The sequence below is a fragment of the Gymnoscopelus microlampas genome, assembly GCF_963454915.1.
Source record: "Gymnoscopelus microlampas genome assembly, chromosome: 9".
Taxonomy (NCBI): domain Eukaryota; kingdom Metazoa; phylum Chordata; class Actinopteri; order Myctophiformes; family Myctophidae; genus Gymnoscopelus; species Gymnoscopelus microlampas.
In genome coordinates, this window is record NC_139946.1 from 27,621,529 (window position 1) to 27,643,440 (window position 21,912).

General features: G+C 43.3%; 1 protein-coding gene across 6 annotated transcripts in view; it reads right to left on the reverse strand.

The window, feature by feature from the left end:
• The window catches only part of lpp (LIM domain containing preferred translocation partner in lipoma), a 180,990-nt gene that overhangs the window by 67,767 nt on the left and 91,311 nt on the right, over nucleotides 1-21,912 (reverse strand). The window lies entirely within an intron of this gene.

Consider the following 21,912-nt stretch of genomic DNA (forward strand, 5'->3'; position numbering starts at 1 on the left):
ACATCCGTGCGAAAAACGTATCCATATCGAAGGATGCTGTGAATGAAAATACCTTCCTATAAGCCCCACAAATGGCAGGGATTTGTGTGCCAGGTGAATCCTTATTTAGGGCAAGTATTTGTAAAAAAAATAAAAATAATAACAAATTGATTTATTCAGAAAAATAACGTTTTGAGAACATTTAGAAAAAATGCATTTTATTTAGAAAAATAGTGGCTAATGGGAGGTCAGGTGGGCCGGCCGGCGGGCGGACCACGTCAATCTGACATAACCATAAACAAACCCGATACGCCCATATATACTGTAGGCATGTCACTATGACTCAGACATAACCATAAACAAACCTGATACGCCCATATATAGGCATGTCACTATTTACATTATACTATATAAATGTACATAAACGAATATACGTTTACGAATGTATATAAGTATACATAAACAATCTTGGTAGTTTTGAAAAGTATTAGGACTTGATGGAGCAAAAGCACAGGCATACTGATTCAACAGTGCAGGGAGTTCAAAGCCATGCCAGGGTTAACAAGTGATGCTCTCTAGAATCTCTTTGTAACGATGGCAAATTTTATTCCCGTGTGAGTATGGCAGATGGCAGCCTATGAACGTGACCGCATGAGGCTGAAAGACAAACTGTTCACACCTCACCACACGCGTACGTTTAGCAACAACGGCAGGCTGTCACATTCTCCCTTTTGTCGTCGGCAAACACAACAAACCCCGACAAACGGTTTGGAAAAACTTTTTCCTTTCGCTGTGATTCAAACCGACTTTGCAAACAACTTACAGTGAGCGTGAAATCTCACAGAGACTCCTCAAGAAAGGCATTTTGACACATTAAAAAAGATTAGGATAGACTATATGCAGACCTTGGGGGAGGCTGAGTAAAAAGTGTAAACTTTGCATTTCAAACCACGAGAGTAGGGAGATGGGTGATATTTTTATAGCAAGCTTCAGGGGGAAAAAAAACAACATTAAAGAGGCAGAAATTCTTCATCCGTTTTTAGTTTTCATACTCGGATGTTCTCTCTAAACTTCCTTCCTGCTCCTAGTTCCTATAAAGATGTTTTGGCCAAAGCTTCTATTACGTCTGTCCATCTCTCTGTACCTTTCACAACTTTCACTCTGGCTTCCCAATTTTTTTTTTTTTTGTATTATTAAAAAAGAGAATAATCTCAAATGTACTACATTTTTTCAAAAATAGCCTCTAGAGTAAGTAAGAGGTAGGGCTTAAGTGGTTAAGAGTCGCTTAAAGAGTGGAGCAACTTACAGTACAAGGCATGGACCGGCACAAACTGCACCAAACCGGAGTGAGTTTCGCTATTCGTTCACATCCGCCCTCGGTACAGCCAGACACGTGACGGGGTTATCAGTCCTCTGCTTAAAAAATAGTTCCAGATAAGGCACATTAAGTGTGATTAAAGATGTCCCCTCGAAATGTGGCGAGACCCCCAGCTGTTTTTGAGACTATCTTCCATTTGCAGATAAAAGTGTATTATACAAGTATTCTGAACTTTGTGCCGTCCTGCGTATCTCATAAAGAGGTTTTTTTTTGGGGGGGGGGTTCCAAGTTATATAGAAGTAGGCTTTTCTTAATGAAGATCTATCAAAGTATATCAAACTAGGACATTTTAATAACATTAAATGTTCAGTATCTACTGTTAAGTATTATAATATGTTTCTTGCTCATGAGGCTGTACGTTTTTCAGAGGAGTAAAGAGTGAAACATGGTCTCATTACTACAGTGTCAAAAATAACTACATCATTTCAGGTCTGTTTTGTTTAACAGGGTTTCAGCCTTTAAGGCATTGTAAATGACTTTGCTCACACGCAATATGGAGCCTAAAATTAGGTGTGAGGGAGGGGGGTATGAAGGGAAAAGGTATCAGCGCACAAATGTGAATTTCCTTTTTTGATAGATATTTGTAGGAATAACAATAACTAGAAATGTGCATTTCTAGATAATTGGTAATCAATTAAAATTGTAGACCTATTCTATAAGTTTTAAATAAAATGTGTGGATTTTAATCAATTAAACCCTATATACTGTATTGTACTTCGTTGACCGGAGTCTGTACTTAGTCTCCTCCTATTTCCTTCAAAACCGAAACCCTTCGCTGATAATAGTGAATCTACAAGCTCACAAGATGTCACAGATCCTGTGGAGACCAGAAGTATGCAGTTTCCATTGTTTTACATTCATTCCTATGGAGCATTTTTCAATAAATATAGTAAATTTTGTCTTGCACGCCTACTGTACTTTAAAGGACAGGTGCGTAGGATACTAGGAAATAAACTGACCTTCAAAAAAAATTGACATAAAAAGATGACATGGAAAAAACTGACCATCAGGTATCTGATGAAGGTCTGTTGGACCAAAATGTTCTTTATTCAATAAAAGTACTTTTTGTAAGTGCAGACAGTGTGTCGGACTTCTCCCTCTTTTCAATAAACTAGAGGTTTGGGCCGCTACGCAGCCCTCACTCATACATCGCACCGCCGATCCGACCAATATGTCTGAGTCATAGTATCAGGGGCTTTGTCAGAGTACCCGTTGTACCCGTCTGTCTGTGTCCCTTTTATGCCCATATATGGAGGTCTCTGTATCTGCCTGTCTACCTGTGTTTCTTTTATGTCCATATATAGAGATCTCTGTATCTGCTCATACTATATATTGGCATGCTCATATATGGGCATAATGCTTGGATCGGCGGTTCTAGACAACTGGATATCCATATATACCTATATATGAGCGTATCGGGTTTGTTTATGGATATGTCTGACTCATAGTGACATGCCGATATATGGGCTTATCGGGTTTGTTTATGGTTATGTCTGAGTAATAGTGATGTGGCCATGCCTATATATGGGCATATTAGGTTTATTTATGGCTATGTCTGAGTCATACTGACGTGGCCGTGGCTGGCCCGCCCTCCCATTAGCCAATTCTAAAAAAAATCAAAAAAAAATCACACCCAGTGTGAAGTGAGCGGTGTTATTTAGCAACAACAGTGGTCATCACAGTGATGGAAGCTCACTTAAAAAAAAAAAAGTAATTTTTTTGAAGTGCGTGGTGCTATTTATAGGTTTTCATCTTTCATCATGCGTCTCGCTAGCCAATCACAGTACTGAGCAAAGGGTGTGAATAGAGTCAGCCAATCACAGTACAGCGAAAGACAAATTTTCACGACGGTCTTTTCACGACGGTCCCAAACCCACTTATAGGAGCGGCTACACCGCTCAAAAATAAATGATTTTTTTTTAAATAGATTTGGTTTGGTTTATGGAGGTTTATATACTGTAGTGGTTTATAGTAGTTGTGTAACCACCGTAATAATAATAATCATAACTAGAAAAAGTGCTCCTCGGAGCACAACTCTCCGCTGTTGGGAATGTTGGGAATGTTCTATCTGTATAAGTGTCCTATCCCTCCTGTCTGTATAAGTGTCCTATCCGTCCTGTCTGTGTAAGTGTCCTATCCAATTGTTACAGTATCCGCCATTTCTCAACCATTTCGTGATTGTTCCTGTCTTACCTCACTCTTACCAGACTTGTGTTGGGAATGTTGGGAATGTTCTAATTCTTATGTTCTAACTGTCCTATCCATCCTGTCTGTATAAGTGTCCGATCCGTCCTGTCTGTATAAGTGTCCTATCCGTCTGTATAAGTGTCCTATCCCTCCTGTCTGTTTAAGTGTCCTATCCCTCCTGTCTGTATAAGTGTCCTATCCGTCCTGTCTGTATACTGTAAGTGTCCTATCCGTCCTGTCTGTATACTGTCAGTGTCCTATCCGTCCTGTCTGTATAATGTAAGTGTCCTATCCGTCCTGTCTGTGTAAGTGTCCTATCCGTCCTGTCTGTGTAAGTGTTCTATCCGTCCTGTCTGTATAAGTGTCCTATCCGTCCTGTCTGTATAAGTGTCCTATCCGTCCTGTCTGTATAAGTGTCCTATCCGTCCTGTCTGTGTACTGTAAGTGTCCTATCCGTCTGTGTAAGTGTCATATCCCTCCTGTCTATATAAGTGTCCTATCTGTCCTATCTGCCAATTATGTATCAGCCATGCAGCCATTTCATGATGGTTCCTGTCTTACCTCACTTTGACGGTGGCAAAGACACCGTCAAAGTGACGCCATGTATTTATACAGTATTTCACCGTATTGTCACGTGTCACGTGAGGCTTGACCAATCGGTGTGTCATATTTAGAAAGTGAAAACAATACTCTCCTGCGGAGAGTAATAATAACTTTGAACCACTGATTACACACTGTATTGCTATCTATATATACAATTTGAATCCTGCGCCATGTCGGTTGTCTGTAACGTTGTATGTAGCCAGTGTGACGTAATCTGACATCACGATGACATCACGATGAGACGGTCGTCCCGAATATGGACACAAACAGCATGACATCACGCATGACATCACATCCTACCTATAAATTCTAGGATGCCGTCAGATCGCACCAGTTCGACGCCTTCCATAGTGGGTTTTGGTCATTGGAGAGGTGATGCACGTCACCTCTTTCTGAAGTGGGTACTTTCAAAGCCTGCCGTGGATTTAGGAGAGCACAAAACTCTCTCTCACACTGTGAGGTGCCTGTAAGGTGGCACTGCAAAGTGAACGACGCGTCACGCTAGACGTTCGGGCCGCGTAGCGGCCCGAACTTCTAGTGTACTACAATGGTGAACATGGTCGTGTCTGCGAACCAAAAATAATACAAAGAAATGTGGCTTTGAGGATCAGAGTAACATTCACAGGTAATCGAGGAGAAATCATGTGTGGGGGCATTGGGGACATTTTCTCTTGGAAAACTGTTTCGCCTGCAACAAAGCACAGGTCAATTGGAAATACATTACAAACAACAACAGAATCTCACAGCTTGTGTATCAAGGTTGTGTAGCTTCTTTTTTATGAACAAATATTTTACTGGTCTGTGTGGGGCAGATTTCATATTTCGATGACATCACAGTAGATGTCTTATGGCTTCTTGTAGAACTAGCTGTGTGTACTGTATGTATGTTCAGATGCACATGTTCATATATAATGTAGACTCCAATGAAAATACTGGTCTTTTTAACAGCATGACTAAATAAATAAATACATAAACACGTTGCACAGCTGGGGACAATTAAGACTGTACTCGGTTGGAACTGAAACCAACAGAAAAGTCAACATCAAGTGTAGCTGTGTAACTGTATTGCATGTACAGTAGCCTACGAGTGTCAAACAGTCACGCACTGCTTTTATCATATTCTATGCCACTGGTTACGATATACGATACGATACAACTTTATTGTCAGCTTTCACTGAAATTTGCTTTGTGTCCATGACGTCACCGTTCAAGATACAGGCAGGACATACACAATACATTACACATGTGAAAATACTTGGTTCTCATCATGGGGACCAGCACGGGTCATTGAGGGGGTCCCAGGGGTTCCCAGCTACAGTAAATCATTTATAGTTAGGAACCAAATGGACCCTTATGGGTCTGTAATTCCGAGAGCAACCATTTGGAACCGCAATGGATCCGTTCAGGGTTTTCCCAACTTAAACTAAACGGTTAGGAACCAAATGGATCCTTACAGGTCTGTAACTCTGAGAGTGGATCCATTTGATTCCATTTGTACAATCTCAGAGTTAAACTAGAAAAAGTGCTCCTCGGAGCACAGGTCTCCGCCAGGTCAGGTAGGTTATTCTGGCCTCCTGGTGGCGCTATAATAGGCTAATGTGAAAATGGTGCCATTTATTCTTAGGTCTTTCACAGCAATCAGACACTGCATTCATGATTTGAGGCATTTTGTTCCAAAAATGTGTTTTGCTAAATTAGACCTGCTGGTGGCGCTATAACAGGCCAATGTGAAAAGGGTGGCATTTCTTCCTCGGCCTAGTGGGAATGTGTGTGTGAAATTTCACGGAAATCGCAAGCTGCGGTCATGGTTTGAGGCAGTTTGTTCAAAACGGACCAATCCTGCAAACTTTGGATGGCAACCTTAACCAATGAGGATGTAATAAGGGAAATCGGACAGATCAGGGTTGATCACATGACTATAGAGATACTGTGTACCGATTTGCATGACGTTTGGTTAAAAACTGTAGGAGTAATGTGAAAAAATGGGTTTTGCACAAATCGGCCTCCTGGTGGCGCTATAATAGGCCCATGTGAAAAATTTGGGGTAGAGGTTCTGAATTGGCATCCAGGGAGTGTGTGTGCACAGTTTCGCAGCGACCGGGCCAACGGTGCCGGAGATTAGGTGGTAACACACGGACAGGACGGACGGACGGACGGACGGACACACGGACACACACACGGACGGAGGGTAAAACATACTCTCTCGCCATGCCTTTCGGCCTGGCGGAGACAATTAACAAGAAGAAAAAAGGGGGTCCGTGGAGTAATGCATGTAAAACTATGGGTCCTTAAAATTACAAAGGTTGAGAATCACTGACTTATTCGCACATTCATTATCAGCAATGGAGCCGTTATGTCTTCTCTGAAGATGAAATGTTCAGAGAACGTTGTTTGTGTTTTGCTTTTTTTAAGTCCCTAAACAGAGGAGGAAGAGGAGTCTTTGCCAACTGTTCCACGTCTGTGACGCAGCATAGAATGTACAGAGAGGAGGAACAGACGCGAGAGCACGCCACAAGCCAGGTGGCGCGCTCGCACAGTCATGCACACCGTGCTTTACCAGCTGGTTTTGAGAAGGGCGGCCAAGACAGATCCGCAAAGATCCGGACCGTGCCTCAACAGTGCGAGTTACGTAATCGCGTGTAAAAACTGGGTTTCAAAAGACAAATGTGGAATATTGCATCATATTAAGTATGATGTAACAACTTCATATGAAGTGGGACGTTAACTCGCTGATGCAACTGGAAATTTGGCTTTCTGGGCTACAGTGTGAATAAAATGTGTCCCTGAGAATCAGCTACAGTATAATGGTACACAGTAAAATCAGGAGTGTTTATGTGGACCCGGGTCCATTTCTACACGCTCAACAATTATATTTAGACCTCTTAATAGCTCAAACAACATGCAAATCCTGTTCGGTCCAAGTGCAGATGTTTTTTTGTACCTTACTACCCGTTTACTCCTTTCTTATTATTTTGTACTGTTGCTTCGAAGATTTTCTCTGCTCCTATCTGATCTGTCCGGTATGTCATACAGCTGAATTTCCCTCGGGCGATTAATAAGGGTCTGATCTATCTAACGAGTAATCTGGATTTGATACAATTTCAACCTGGAGTCTCTATTTTGGGCATGTCATTATTAAGCAACATTTTTTTTAAATCGTGCAAATACGTAGACAGTGGACACCATACTGTAATAGATGTTGTCGCTCTGTGAAAATACTTCACAGAGTGACACCTGCGTAATCAGAGCTTAAGTGGACAATGGATGTCTCAGCGGGTTGCCTTTAACATGGAGGATGAACATGTTTATGTGGTAAAACAGTATAAGGTTATTCTTACATTCACCTCCTGTGGTTCCACAGGCTTGCCCTGCATTACGATTAACCCGTGCACTGGGAATTCCACACACTCCTGACCTCGCTCCTGCTCCAGAGGGTCATGTACAGTTTAAAACATCCCTCCCTCATGTCAATGTCACCAGCTGCACAGATGGAAAACTGTATCTCTTCTCTCAGAGGCTGCGTGTCTATTTGTGTGTGTGTGTGTGTGTGTGTGTGTGTGTGTGTGTGTGTGTGTGTGTGTGTGTGTGTGTGGGCAGGCATGTGTGTCTGCGCATGTCGAGCGAAAGAGGCATAATATGTGATGACAGCAGTTGATGCTAAGCCTTTTAGCATTGTTGCTAGGAGGGTCGACTTTGTGATGTCAAGAGGAGGCAGGTTTCTGATGACAGTCACACAGCTTCCTGACTCAAACAAAGTGTGTCATCGGCTCGGGCCTGTTAATAAAATACAATGGGGTGATAGTACTGTGCAGTTTATTAAACTAACGAACGTTGACGGAACACATGGAGAGCCTACGGCGCGAGTTCCTCTCTCCACAGTTGGCTGCCCCTGTCAAAACTCACAACCTGCTGCCATGCTGACCTTAAGGTCAATGGGTGCCGATGGCTGCCTGGCAGCCTCTCTGCTCCATGCAGCAGCTCAGCAATCAGAGGGGAGAGCAACGTGCAAAACAAACAGAGATAAAAGAGTTAACCACTTAAACCCTCGTCATACAGCGGTGTCGCGTGGCGAAAATAGCCGATCCACAAGCTCACGCGTCACGTTGTGAGCTTGTAGATCACCTATTTTCACATTTTTTGAAAAGTTTCGACCTATAATGACATGCACCAAAATAGGGACGCCGGGTTGAAAGTGACACCACACAGCCAAGTAATTGCAGGGCTGGAGTGTCAAGCATGATGCGATTCCCTGAGCCCCTTGTTGTCCGGGCATAGACCCATATGGTCACACAGCCGTGCACAGAGCACCCATGAACGCTAAAATGTCCATAGCAAAAAATAGCTGCCCGTGGCCATGACCTTTTAGGAGGAATCAATGAGACCAGGATGCCAGGATACTGGTGCCGATAGCGAGTAGCACTAGGAAGCTAGGAATAACTAATGCTATAGCATAAGATTTTTTTTCTCTCACTCATACAGTACAGGTACAAGCAGTGAAATGTTGGTGTGACATGTTCCACAAGACTGTGCAACCACCATTACAATATAACAACACCTTAATAATAGTGATAGTATTGGATATAATCAAATAGAATAAAACAAGTCTAATCAAATCAGAAAAGAATCAAGTAATAGTACAGGTAAGAAAGGCAGGTATGTGTAAAACCTCTTCATAGCATAATTATGTTTGCTGGTGCGGTGACATTTCACCTCCCAGACTGACAGGCATACTGTATTCTTAGCAATAGCTCAGATAATAAAAGCATAATGACAAACATTGCAATTGCACTCATACTCTTCACTGCCTGTGACATCTTTAAAAGGTCACGCAGGGAATCATAAGATTAACCATTATCGGTGACGTCAATGTTGAGTGCCACTCGACACCTACCGGTCACCTGTTTCATATTGATTCAGATTGATCCAGACTGTTGAGCTGCTGAGCAGCTTAATGGAAATTGCCTCAGTCAGTAGGCCAGGTTGACAAACAGCATCCTTCTGTAGTCCATTATCAGGCACAAATGCATTCCCAGTTTCCCGCCACTCGATTTATCAAGTCTGAATCCCCAAATACACTTAACCCTTCCACCTCAATGCTGCCAATACACAGAACCACAAGCTGCTGTAAACACAGCAAACTGAATATGAACTGTCTTTAACCCATTAAGACCGGGAACGCATCTTAAGCATTTTAAGATTTCTTTGGGCTATTCAAAAAAATATTTTGTCAATAGGGTCAATTCTATAGACACATCGGTGCATTACTCCTGTCACTTGTAACCTACGGTAGCAAAACCACGAGCAAATTGATTCTGCCTCTTGTGAAGAGACTTGGGGATTAGGTTTCCTCCTGTCACAGTGGACCTGACATCTCACTAAGCACTGCTTTAATCCCAGCTGCAGCGGTACAGTAGATCACACAAAAAAGGAATAAACTCAGGGCAACATCGACTATACTGTACATACAGGTACCTGACCTTTTCAGATGAAATGTACAAGGAACGTTAACTATAAAACACATTCTGAATTCTCCACCAAAAAACTGAGGCCATTCTGTCACTCAAGAGTTACTGCTCATTGGCCTGCCCCAAGAGAGACACATACTGTATTAGTGTAACAAATTGACGGCACCTTTCAATGTAATCCAAAGTCTCATGTTTAAGTGGATTTCCCGGACCACAAACTATATACGAATACATTAAAAGAAAGTCTACATTTCCCTGTTTTTTATACAGCGCATGCATATGGGGGGGGGGGGGGTCCGCTGAGACCACTGACATCAAACAGAACGGCTTATAGCCAACCAGGCACATACCTTTATGGATGCTCCATTAAAATGTTTACACTGCTTTATAGGGCTGAACAAAGCCACTTCAAACCAGGAAAACATGACCCGCGAACGACCTCTGCAACTGAACCCTCGAGGGGCGTATCAAAGAAACCTCTTGATGTTGTATTGTTGGTGTCAGCTGCTGTACGTGCGTTTAGGCGGAACATGAACAGTCTGCAGCAGCATTAGCGCTCTCTGTCAGATTCAAATTCTCTGCGGTATAAATCATGATTGAGGTAATAAGGTCCATAATGGGGTATAGCAGCTATATTTGGGGCTTTCATTGGTATTACGAACATAACAAGAAGGTCTTAACCCTGGTTTATACTTCAGTGCGTGCTGGTGTCATGCGCCTCAAATAGCAGATCTTCAAGTTCACAACGGGTTGCATCATGACGCACGGTGAGCTTGTATATCTTCTATTTTCGGCGTGGCACAACTTCATACAATTGAATACATCCACAATAGAAACAAGTCCCCAGGACGTCTTAGTGTTATCCTTTAAGCCTAAATGTATGACTGGACGTTTACATTTCGGACTAATAAAGTATTCAATCAGCCAGCTTGCAACAACTCTTATTTGAATTGTTTGAATGTCTGATCTGGTTGCTGGTTTCTTTTCTTCTTTTTTTAGCAAATACAAATTTCATGCATATTTATTATACCACTGGTGTGCCACTGTTGTTGAAAAGTATTTGAACACAGAAGAGGGCATATCCCAGAGTTATGCAACAAGCTCAATTGGATAAACGGAACTATGTTACGCACGCACCCACACGCATGATAGTTTGCAGAATGGAATTGTAATGTGACAAAAAACATTTTCACATTTGAAAAAAAGGAGAAAAAAAGCAAGTAATTTGTTTTCCCTCACACAAAAACCCGCTTGAGAGAGAAAGTGAAAGCGCAGTGTCACTCATACATTCAACTGTGTTGAATGAGTAAGAGAGTCGATCCTGCAGTCTATACCAGTGTGATGTGAACCGGCTCGTGGTGCCTTACCTGACAGCTGATGCTGCTGTTTATATTCAACAGTAACGTTGGGTAGCACCGCGGATCAACCGTATCTGTCTAGGATCTCAAAAACGCAGCGAGCTCACACAGCATGACAGAACCACCACACCACAGAAGCTTAACACCTTACACTGCATTTGCAGGAGGTGCACTGAAATATAACGCAGAAAACGAAGTATCTCTGACTGAAAGCTTGTGTTTTTTTTGTTGCTGCTTGTTGTGTACGTACATTTAGTGCAAGCATACTGCAATCATGACTGTGGTCCATGCTGAGCACCACATTCCAGCACGTTCACCTGTTTCTGCTCAGTGATGCTGTGACGGGCCTCTATCTGTCTCTATTCTCTCTCTCTCTCTCTCCTCCTATCCTACACATTGAGGTGTGATTGCTAGTGACACGTATGTTTTCCCAGCAGTGACCGTCAGGGAGGCGAACAGCCTTCTACCATGCAGTTGAAGGCACAAGGGGGCGAGGGGGCGGGGCTGGCGGGCTAAGTTAGTGCAGTGAGTGTGGCAGTTGGGGCAAACGCAGTCCCCACAACATCATTTACGATTCTGTGCCTATCGGTACATAACTCGGACGGCGCTTAGTCGACTAGCAGACCATCGGCCGGTCGTCGCAGGCACTTGCGCCTGGAGGCGCTCGGGCACGACGACTCGGCCTCAAGGTCTGCTGAGTCGGCGCGCCTCCGTCATAGTCCAAAACTATACTTTATCGGCGAAAAAAAGTAGTCCGCGGTTGTTTGAAAAAGTATTGTCCTAAGCGGGAGTCGAACCCAGACTCCCAGAGGTAGCGGATTGGTAGTCCAATGATTAGCGAGGTGCACCACTGAGGCCGGTGCTAAGATTGGGTATTCGGGCTGGATTAGAAACTCCTCCTAACTCTTCTATTGTAGAGGAAAGAATCCCCGCCCGCGCGGCCGCCCAACTGGGGAAGCCTCGCCCTGTTTGCGTCAGGGAGATAGGTGCCATCTGACGAGGGAGTGGCTTTCTGGCCTACTCCTGTACTTAAGCTCCTTCGTTGCAAGCATTGAGCCATGCATGCAAAAGATGCGGAGTAACGCACTGACTTTTGACCACTCTAAAATGCGGCCGTGGATGGGTTTTCTAAGCAGACATAATGTCTCACATTTCAGTGCAGTTAACACAGAGTAAAATCCTGAGCGTTAACTCAGAGAGTACAAATGGCACCAAATGGACCCATAAGGGTTCTATTTGAATTCTCTCAGTTACAAATGGATAAATTAACAGTGAGGATTTTGCTGTGTACTGTAGAGCTGATTAAGTATCATGCTGGCACGCACACGTATGGTATTAGATTTGGATGACGTGTGCTCCTGAAAGTGGAAGCGACGAGGCGGTGAGGCGGTCTTCTTGAGATGACCCCCGCACTTTGAGAGCCGAGGGATGGGGGGCACTGGATAGGTCACAGGCCTGGAGGGGAGCCGACACAATGCCAGGGCGCCCAGACAGGCATCGGATGCCGTGATCAGAAGTAGAGCTGGGGCTGCCGGCACGGCCTACCGTGTTGTGAACATGAGACAGCGAGTGCCATCATCAACGTGTCGCCTGTTGAGAGACGAGAATGTCACAGCATGCGTTGACTGGCACAGTGTGAAGCCAGGGTCTTCAAACACAAAGATCCATCTCCGCTTTTTCGAAGAACTCTGCTTCAGCTGCACTGACGTCAGTCAACTTTAATATGTCTGCTGTGGATGAATTTCAATTTAATCTGAGAAGGTCACATACCTGTACAGTACATGGTGACCTGGATTCAGCTGTTGGGTCGCTTGACATTGAGTAAAACATAAATAAATAAGTAAATAAATACTGTACAGGCACAATCTACAGCTTCAGGACCCAATAGCCAAGTGGTTAGGGCGCGTACCACATGGGCTCTAATGTCTGAGAGCGAGTCCCCGAGATTAACGGCCGGCCGGATCAATTGCTGCATGTCGTCCCATTGAGCTAAATTATTACCTGGTCAAGGCACAGAAAATCCCTGCCCACTCATTTCAATGACGGTTGCTCACCCCGGGTTCGGGCCAATGGGTTTGATGATATCATCACAAGCATGGACATTAGTGTCCTTTGTGCATCCTATGTCACAAACTACCTACATGTGCAAGTCCGTGAGTCAAGCCTTTTTTGCTCGTTCATGTGTTGTGCCCAAACTTGCAGTAGCAGAGTAGGCCACTTTTTCATTAAAAAGCCATCCCAGTCATGGGAGCTTGGTCACTCCCTTACTGTCTCCCAGGATTTCCTGTCTCTCTCCACTGTACCCATCAATAAAGGCTCAGAAAAAGCCCCCAAAATAACATAATAGAATGAAGTATGCTGTATACCTGCTGCAGATGGAAACACAAAAGAACAAGCACATCTTGAACAGCTGGTGTGGAGAGGAGTTTATGCTTGAACCATTTTGAAAAATGAATAGAGTTGACTAGAGGAGACTGAACGATGAAAGGCATTCCTCAAACAAACGGGTGTTCTGAAAGCAAAAGTCGTAGTTTTTTAACAAAGTCTGTCGCTGATGTTTTTTAAAAGCTATAATACAGTATGAGTGTAGCAGTTTTCTTTTCTCCCACTTATCAATTCGAGAGAAAAAAGTCAAAGTTTTTAATGCATTCCTGTTAGTTTCATATGATGAAGGATCTGACCTTTTAAATTCATGAAAAAAGTCCAATAAAATTAGCTGTGCTCTATGGCAGGACTGGAGAGTGCAGTCGAGGCTAAACGTGAAATTTAAGAGCCGAGAGACAAACGGGTACATCATCTTCAAAAGAACATAATCGCAGCTCGTGGGTGTAAAGCAGGCAGATGTGCTCGCTCAGATGTACGACTCTCTTCCACTAGGATCCATATGTGCTATGTGTCTTTTCTATACTCCTCTCCACCTGCTACTCACACCCTGGCAACAGGGAAGCACCTTTTAACCTCCATCTCAAATGAAGAGAAAATGTTGTGAGTTTTAGAGTTTTCAATAGTCTAGAAAAGTAAAATGAGGAACTGTTTAATTCCAGTATTATTTCACCGGCTAGAAGTTAGCCCAATGAGAGTATATAAGAATAATATATGGTTTCACTCTACCAACTGTACAGTTGTAAAATTCTGAACTAATTCTAATCTATCAACAAACATCTTCTCTTATGGGGGTCCATGGGCTAATACCCATCAATTTGTGGGTCCTTGGCATGAAAATATTTTGAGAACAACTGGTCTATATACTTGGTTATAGACAACCAAGATGAGGTCTAATAACGGTGTGTGGCCTCCCTTTGGATATCTTACATCAAGTTGATGACATCAGTCTTGCCCAAATACGGAGGGATGGCAGAATGGTGGATCTGAGAATCTGAAAATATGCATTTAAACATATATTCACAGTAAAAAATATTCTGGGATTTACTGTATTTCCTTGGCCTACTGGTAGTGTACACAAGAGATGTGGCACTGATCGGGGTTTGTGAGATTAAGCTGCAGACAAACAGATGAACACTCCTCTAGACGGTTCGCCCACTATGTGCCACGCTGTGAAAATGCGATGCATTGTGAGCTTGTAGATTGGTTATTTTTGGTGCAGTGAAATATTTAACTCAGGCTGAAGTGTAGACTTCTGTCATAGTTATGGTACTGTGCAAACACAGGTGAGAGGATAGCCTATGACAAACAGGATGTACAGTAGAAATATATAGTAGAAAGTATTATGATTACAGTAGGCTTGTTTGCACATGTTTGTTTGTGATATCCTGAGGGTTCGTTACATACAGCAGCACTTTCCACAGACAAAACACACAGCGATGTGTAGCATAAACCACAAACGGCTCAGTGACCTCACTATTAAATGATGTACAGCCAACCTCCGAGTCCATGTATAGGTCACTGCGCCTTTTCCTTGATGACACAACAACAGCCGTTTCCGCATCATCTTTCCTGGCAGCGGTAACACGTTTCAGTCCCATCCCCCCCCACCCCCTCCATGAGCGGACACAAATGAGAGATGGCTTCGCTGCACTCTGCTGACTGACTGCTAATCGAGGTGGAACGGTGACTGTGGGCGAATCGTACGTCGTTGGTCCCAGAAGTTCCAGCACTGCCGGAGGGCAGCATGGTGACAGCTGAGTGTCTCTCTCTCTTTCTCTCTCTCTGAATCCATGTGGAAAGATACTACTGTACCTCAGCCGAAGGTCACACTTTGCCCTCGCTGCCACCTTGACAGAGCTCAGCACAGGGTTCAGTGAACAGTCAGTGCTTGGTTAAACGCGGTTAACTTTTACATCATTCGGTGTCTTACGATATTTTATTTAACGTGCTGCACATTAACGTCTCCCTACGTGCTGATGAAAAAAGATAGCAAGAGCTTTTTTCATTTCAGTTTACAGTACATCTTTTCAGATCGAGACAAGGTGCAGACCTGAGATGGGGGTTTCAAAGTGCATCTGAGTTTCATGGGACCATTAAAGTCACTAGTTAATGCAATATAAAATGTATCTCCTCGTAAAGCGGATGGAGCTAAGTAGTTCAGTCATCACTGCAAAGAATGCATTCTTCTTTTTGAGAAGACTAGGATTGTGATAACATAGTGAAGAAATTATTTAAGTTTATCTAATACACACACACACATTACAATTCCATATACAGTATGCCGTATCAACTATTGTGTGATGAAGTACCTACAATGCAAACCATTACATAAAAGAGAGCAGCACTGTGACATCTTTCGGAGGTTGAAAATACACAGGAATCGTCTTTCAGACTACTCCTATTAGCAAGAGGCTTGAGGAACCATTTGGATGCTGGACAATCAGTCATATGACGAGGAACAGTATACAGACAGTGTCTATATTCACCTCAAGCATCGGTCAGTGACCACAACATCTGAAAGACAGCTTCATGAGACATGCACCCAAGCCAAGACCCCCGCACACTCCATGTATGAGGAGTCATAACAGGAGAATAGAGTGAGAAATGAAGAGACAGAGAATGTAAGTTCCCCTCTGGCTTGTGTTTTGCCAACACATGGTGTTATAAAGTACCCAACACAAAGCTGATGGCCCTTGATACACAACACAGATAAAGGCTTCTCCCTTCCAATTCAGCATGCTTATTCAAGTGTTATTAAAGCCTCCTTTTAACAGGAATATAGTCTCTGGAATGAAGCAGATAATTAGCAAGAGGAATAGAGATTCCGCCTCTGTAATACTAGTGCTGAGCAACTGACGCATGTATCATGTGTAGGCAAACACATTTAACCGTGATAACAGCTAATGAAAACTGACTTACATAATCGTTGACCCGACCAGGCCTTTTGTGTTATCCTTTTGGCATTTTCTTTTTTTTTACTGTAGTGCTGGACTGTTTCTAACTACTTGTAAAGTAATCAATCAATCAATCCTGGTCCTGAGACCTACGGTTATTTACACTTGGTCATGCACCATGTTGCGCAATTAAAATAGACGTTCTAAAAGCTCACAATGCATCACATTGTAGATCTGCTATTTTCACCGTGCGACACCGGTCTGCAACTATCTATAAATCAGGCATGTATAAATCATAACGCAAACAAAAGATGACATGATTAAACAAATTACTAGAGAGAACTCCTCTCATTAAGCTTCATTTATACACCATCGTGTAAGGGTGTCGCTTGCCAAAAAGCACAGATACTGTATACAAGCTAACAACGAACCACACTGCGGTGCATTGTTAGCTTGTATATCTGTTCTTTTTGGCAAGCGACACCAATTAGGCTTTAGCTTCCACGAAAGCACTATGCCACACCCACAGGGCTCGATGAGTGCTCTGTTTTGACATTCTTCCGGGTCTCCTTGTTAATTATCCCCCCACAACAGATCTAATGTGCTCGGACAGTTCCTGTGCTGCACATTAGCTGTGATCACGCCCACACAGACTGCACTAGGACAACACACACTCGTACACACAAGGCTCCGGCACAGATATTTGATCTCTCATCTCACGGCCAATTCCAGGGACTTAAGACAAAATGGGTCGCTACATTTTAAAGCGATACCATTGTTCTGAGGGGGGTGGGGGGGGGTGCATTAAACTTTTAGGTCTTAGGTGACTTATATTTTGCATGAAGTAGTCAGTATGTCAATATATACATTATTCTGTTGTTCCTGTAAATAAACTATTTTTCATTGCCCTTGATTCCATTGTGTTATGATTATGATTCAAGTCTGCTGTCTCACGGATACGGTAGACCTAAGTGAATCTGGTATAACGGAGGTCTAAAAAGCACTGTGAAAAGTATATACAGTATATCACTGTAACGAGTATGACGTGTAATTAGTTTAACTTCATTTTCCGTTTTCTGTCACAAGCTCCAGCGCCAACGTAGTTATCTGTATCAGACACTAAATGACATGTAATATGGCATGGGTGAGAGAGGAAATGAGAGTGATGTATTGTATTCACATGTATCCACTGTTATGCTGGGGCGACAACCAACTAAAGCAAACAATGTTGTTCTGATGTCAGCTGTCTGTGATCTGCAAAGTTAGTGGTAATGTTTCTCAGACTTTTATGAACGAGCAACGGCCTCCGACTTAATTTCATCTGGGAAGAGACTGAAAACAAAAGGTCCAGGTCGCTCCCTTCCTAAACTTCACCTGGAGTGAGAACCTCTGCTCACAGAAGCTTGATGGGGGAGTGTACTGGGCGGCCTATTGATCCTGGACGTTTGCCATCCGCTGTATTGGCGTACACGTGGAAAAGTGTAAGCCGTGGCCACTCGTTGCTCTTTGCGCAAAAGATCGGAAGGAAAGTTGCAGCGTGGCAGCTGTGCCAATGCTGTGAAATGAAACCTGGACAATTCCTGTCATTATAGACTGTCATTATGCTAGAGAATACAATTGATGGTGGCCCAGCAAAGACTGGCAGGAGCAGCTGGATAGGGAACAGGTCAAGCAGAGTTAATCAGCTAGAATCAGCATCAGCTGGGGAAAGAAGGTAATAGTGTGCATACGGTTTGTGTGTACTATGTGTGCTGTACACAATCTGGTAGTACAGCAAAATAAACAAATAGAGAGCTAAATCCTATCCACGCGCAGGGACATCTCAGTGTGGCACCTACAGTAGTTAACGAGGAAAGCTCATTCACACAAGGAGATCGTTTTCAACAGATATCTTGAGACACAGGTGTAGTGTTCTCGGAGCTGCAACTCCAACAGCTTGCTCAAACTCACAATACAAATTTAAATAACTGTGTAATGTATTGGGACCCAGCATGGGAAGTTACAGTGTGAGCCATACGTTAGCGCGAGTATGGCAGCTCACCCACTCGTTTGTAGACTTGGCTTTGGCAGAGCTGACCAGGCGCCTATCAATATTTCATGTCATACTGACAAAGGGTTTCCAACTCCTCTAACCCAGACTGCCCACAAACAAGAGTTTTGTTTTGTTATTCTATAGTTTATTTAGGAAAATATACCTGGCACCTCAACAGCCAATGGGCCCAGAAACCTAGAATAAATAATGACTTTGCTGGTGTGTGCCTGACTCAGCATGTGTGCAGTACTGTATGTGCATACTGTGCATGCATGAGAGATTGTGTATGCACGAATCCTCATGTATACAGTACACATACACTGTATGTATGTATGTATGGGTCGGGGGGGGGCAAAGCAAAATGCCAGTAGGGGTTCATCTGGGCTCTGAATCAAAACAGACATGCTCCCCGCAGTGCCATGATAACTCATCATGTTGTAACCCTGTCAGTCCAGGTGCAGATGGCCAGGCCTGAGTTTAGGTCTTCTATTTTGTATGTATATCTTAGTTTTTACTAATTTCTCTCTTACCACTTTATTTGTATTTATTGTTCTGGGTGTATGGGAATCACACTGATTTACTCTTTAGCTTTCTCCACTGATTTGCAAACATTTAATCATGATCACCTACGTAATTTGTGGGACTATACAGTACAGTACAATACAGGGGAATGCATTGACCATACTAAGCCAGTTGGCCAGTTGTCACTCTCTGAGAGTTGCGGCAGTGTAGGGAGTCAATGCCAGGACCATCTGGCCCTATGGGAGCCTGTGCTCTATTCAGGCCTGCTCCCATGTGGTGAGAATGACAACGCCTCAAACAGGAGCTTCAATCTCCCGGCGCTGACTGCTGCTGGCACTGTGTGGAACATCTGGAGATGGGCAGACACCAGCGCATTACACAACAGGTAGTCCGTGATTGGTCAAAGAGGCATTTTATCTATGGCTGCTATGTTATTCATGTCACTATCTGACGGCACTGCCATTTTATTGCCCATTGTATTTCACTTGCCACTGCACTAAGCAAACTAGCACTCAGTCCATCACATTTCACTTATTGCGTTTTACCGTAGATCTATCATCTCTGAGCCACATCCTTCTCATGCTCCCCATCTGTATCCGCTGTCTGTCCACTGTGCGGTGCAATAAATTTCCCTTTCCCTGTGAGTTAGCTCTCTGTGAGGCTCACTCTATCTAGAGAGAGAGTTGCTGAGCCAGTGGGGTATATAGGGACGCGAGTGTGTGCACGCAACAAACAAGCCTTCGCGTCTTGTTTCTTTGACACACATCAGTGACTGTTTATGTGCCTCACTTCACCACTTCTGTAAAATCAGAGAAGTGAAGAGTAGTATTACTTCATACTGTGCACTCCATTTGTCTGACAGAGAGGGCCTGGAGTGTACGGATCTGTCAACTGTTGTGAGTGATGCGAAAAGTGGGTTATCGCACCAAGCATCATTTGACTAAAGGCCCAGGGAACAGACAAGGAGCCTGCTATACAGTAAATGCAGATGGAATATAATATGTGTACCGTGGCATATCAATTAATGAAATATAAGTAATCACATAATTGTCTCCGCCAGGCCGAAAGGCATGGCAGACACTATGTTTTGCACCCTGGCAGTCCGTCCGTCCGTCCGTGAACAGCTAATCTCCTGCACTGTTGGCTTGATCGCAGCGAAACTGTGCACACACACTCCCTGGATGCCAGAGCAGAACCTCTGTCCCACATTTTTCACATGGGCCTGTCATAGCACCACCAGGAGGCCGATTTGTGCATTTGTGTTTTGACAGTACTCCTACAGATTTTGTCCAAACATCATGCAAGTCGGTACAAGTATCTCTATAGTCATTAAACGAAACGGGTCTTTCAGATTTTTCATATTCCATCCTGATTGACAAAGTTTGGCTTCCAAAGTTTACAGGAGTTTTGTTTTGAACAAAATGCCTCAAATCATGAACGCAGTGTGCGATTTCCGTGATTGTTTTCACGCACATTCCCACTAGGCCGAGGGAGAAATGCCACTTGAAAATCTTCAAATCAGCATCATGGTGGCGCTATAACAGGCCGATTTGTGTTTTTAACTATAACTGCACTGATCTGTGTACAACATTGTATGTGCACTCCCTAGAGGCCAAGGAAAAACCTTTGCCCTGCATTTTTCACATATGCCATTTATAGCGCCACTAGAGAGACCGACTTATGTAAAACAATTATTTTTATATTAATCGTTCAGATTGTATTCAAATTTCACGTAAATCGGTACACATTATCACTAAGTCATGTGATGAAGACGAATCTGTTATATTTTTCATATTCCATCCTGATTGGCAGTTTGCAGGAGTGGCCCGTTTTGAACAAAATACCGCAAATCATGAATGCATCGCCGATTGTGGTGAAACTTTGCACACACATTCGCACTATGTTGAGGAACAAAATGCCACCCTTTTAACATTGCCCTATTATAGCGCCACCCGGGGGCCGATTTTTGCGAAACATTTTTTCTTTATATTACTCCTACAAATTTTGTCCAAACATCACGCAAATTGGTACACATCCCTATAGTCAAGTGATCAAGACGGATCTGTCCTATCTTTCATATTCCATACTGATTGGCTAATTCCGAAAGTTGCTGGCCCACAATAACCTACCTGACCTGGCGGAGACCTGTGTTCCGAGGAGCACTTTTTCTAGTTTTCATTGCATTTGTTTGTGCAAAGGTTAGAGATAGGAAAGAGCCAAATGCCTGACCAATGAGTTAAATTAACATTCAGGATTTTCCAGTTACATACACAGTATATCATCATAATGTCCAAGAGGACCTTCCCTTGTGTCTTGGGTGCTTTGAGAGGACCTTTTTGTGTCTTAGGTGCATTAGCATTGCCAGTGAGAGCCCATATCACCATTATGTCCATGACCATAGTAGAGCAGAACCTCTCGGGTAATACTGGCAGAATATCTCTCAGGAGATATGATGGAAGAGTGTCGAAAAATAAAAGCCCCTTGGAGCTTTCATATTCCAAACACAATTGGTTACGTTTTTTTTTTTTTTTTACATGCCTGTCCTACATTCATTGTGTGTCAAACAATTTAGTTAACTGCCCAAGGCTTTGACTTTTTCTAAGTTGCTCTTAATATCATTGGATTTCAATATCGATATAGGTCAAGACAGAAAGTGAGACACATTGCACTGTTTGCTGTGGAAAATGAACTTGCTATTATATCATTTTCATAGTGTCCAAACCTCAATTATAGCTTTTGTTGGCTTGTCATTTTCACCGTGTGACATTCCACCCGGCACCCCCAGTATAAATATGACTAAATCCCACCACTAGGTGTTTTTTAACCGTACATCTGCTCTTGATCAAAACCTAAATGTTTAATAGGAAAGGAGTATGTACTGGTCCCTGGGGGCGATATTGTTTTCCTTAGTATGGTTTGGGAGGACTTGGCTTGTGATTGGCTGAGACGAGGGGGGAGGAAGCGCTCGTTTTTCTTCATGTGATGAAGGATTACATCCGCCACAGCTTGCAAACTGGGACGGTGCGCTCGTCAATGCGCTGCTCGCTGCGGCCACTCACTCACCTAGCTTGGGGGCTACTTGTGAGCCTCAAGGCCGCGCAGCCAATGC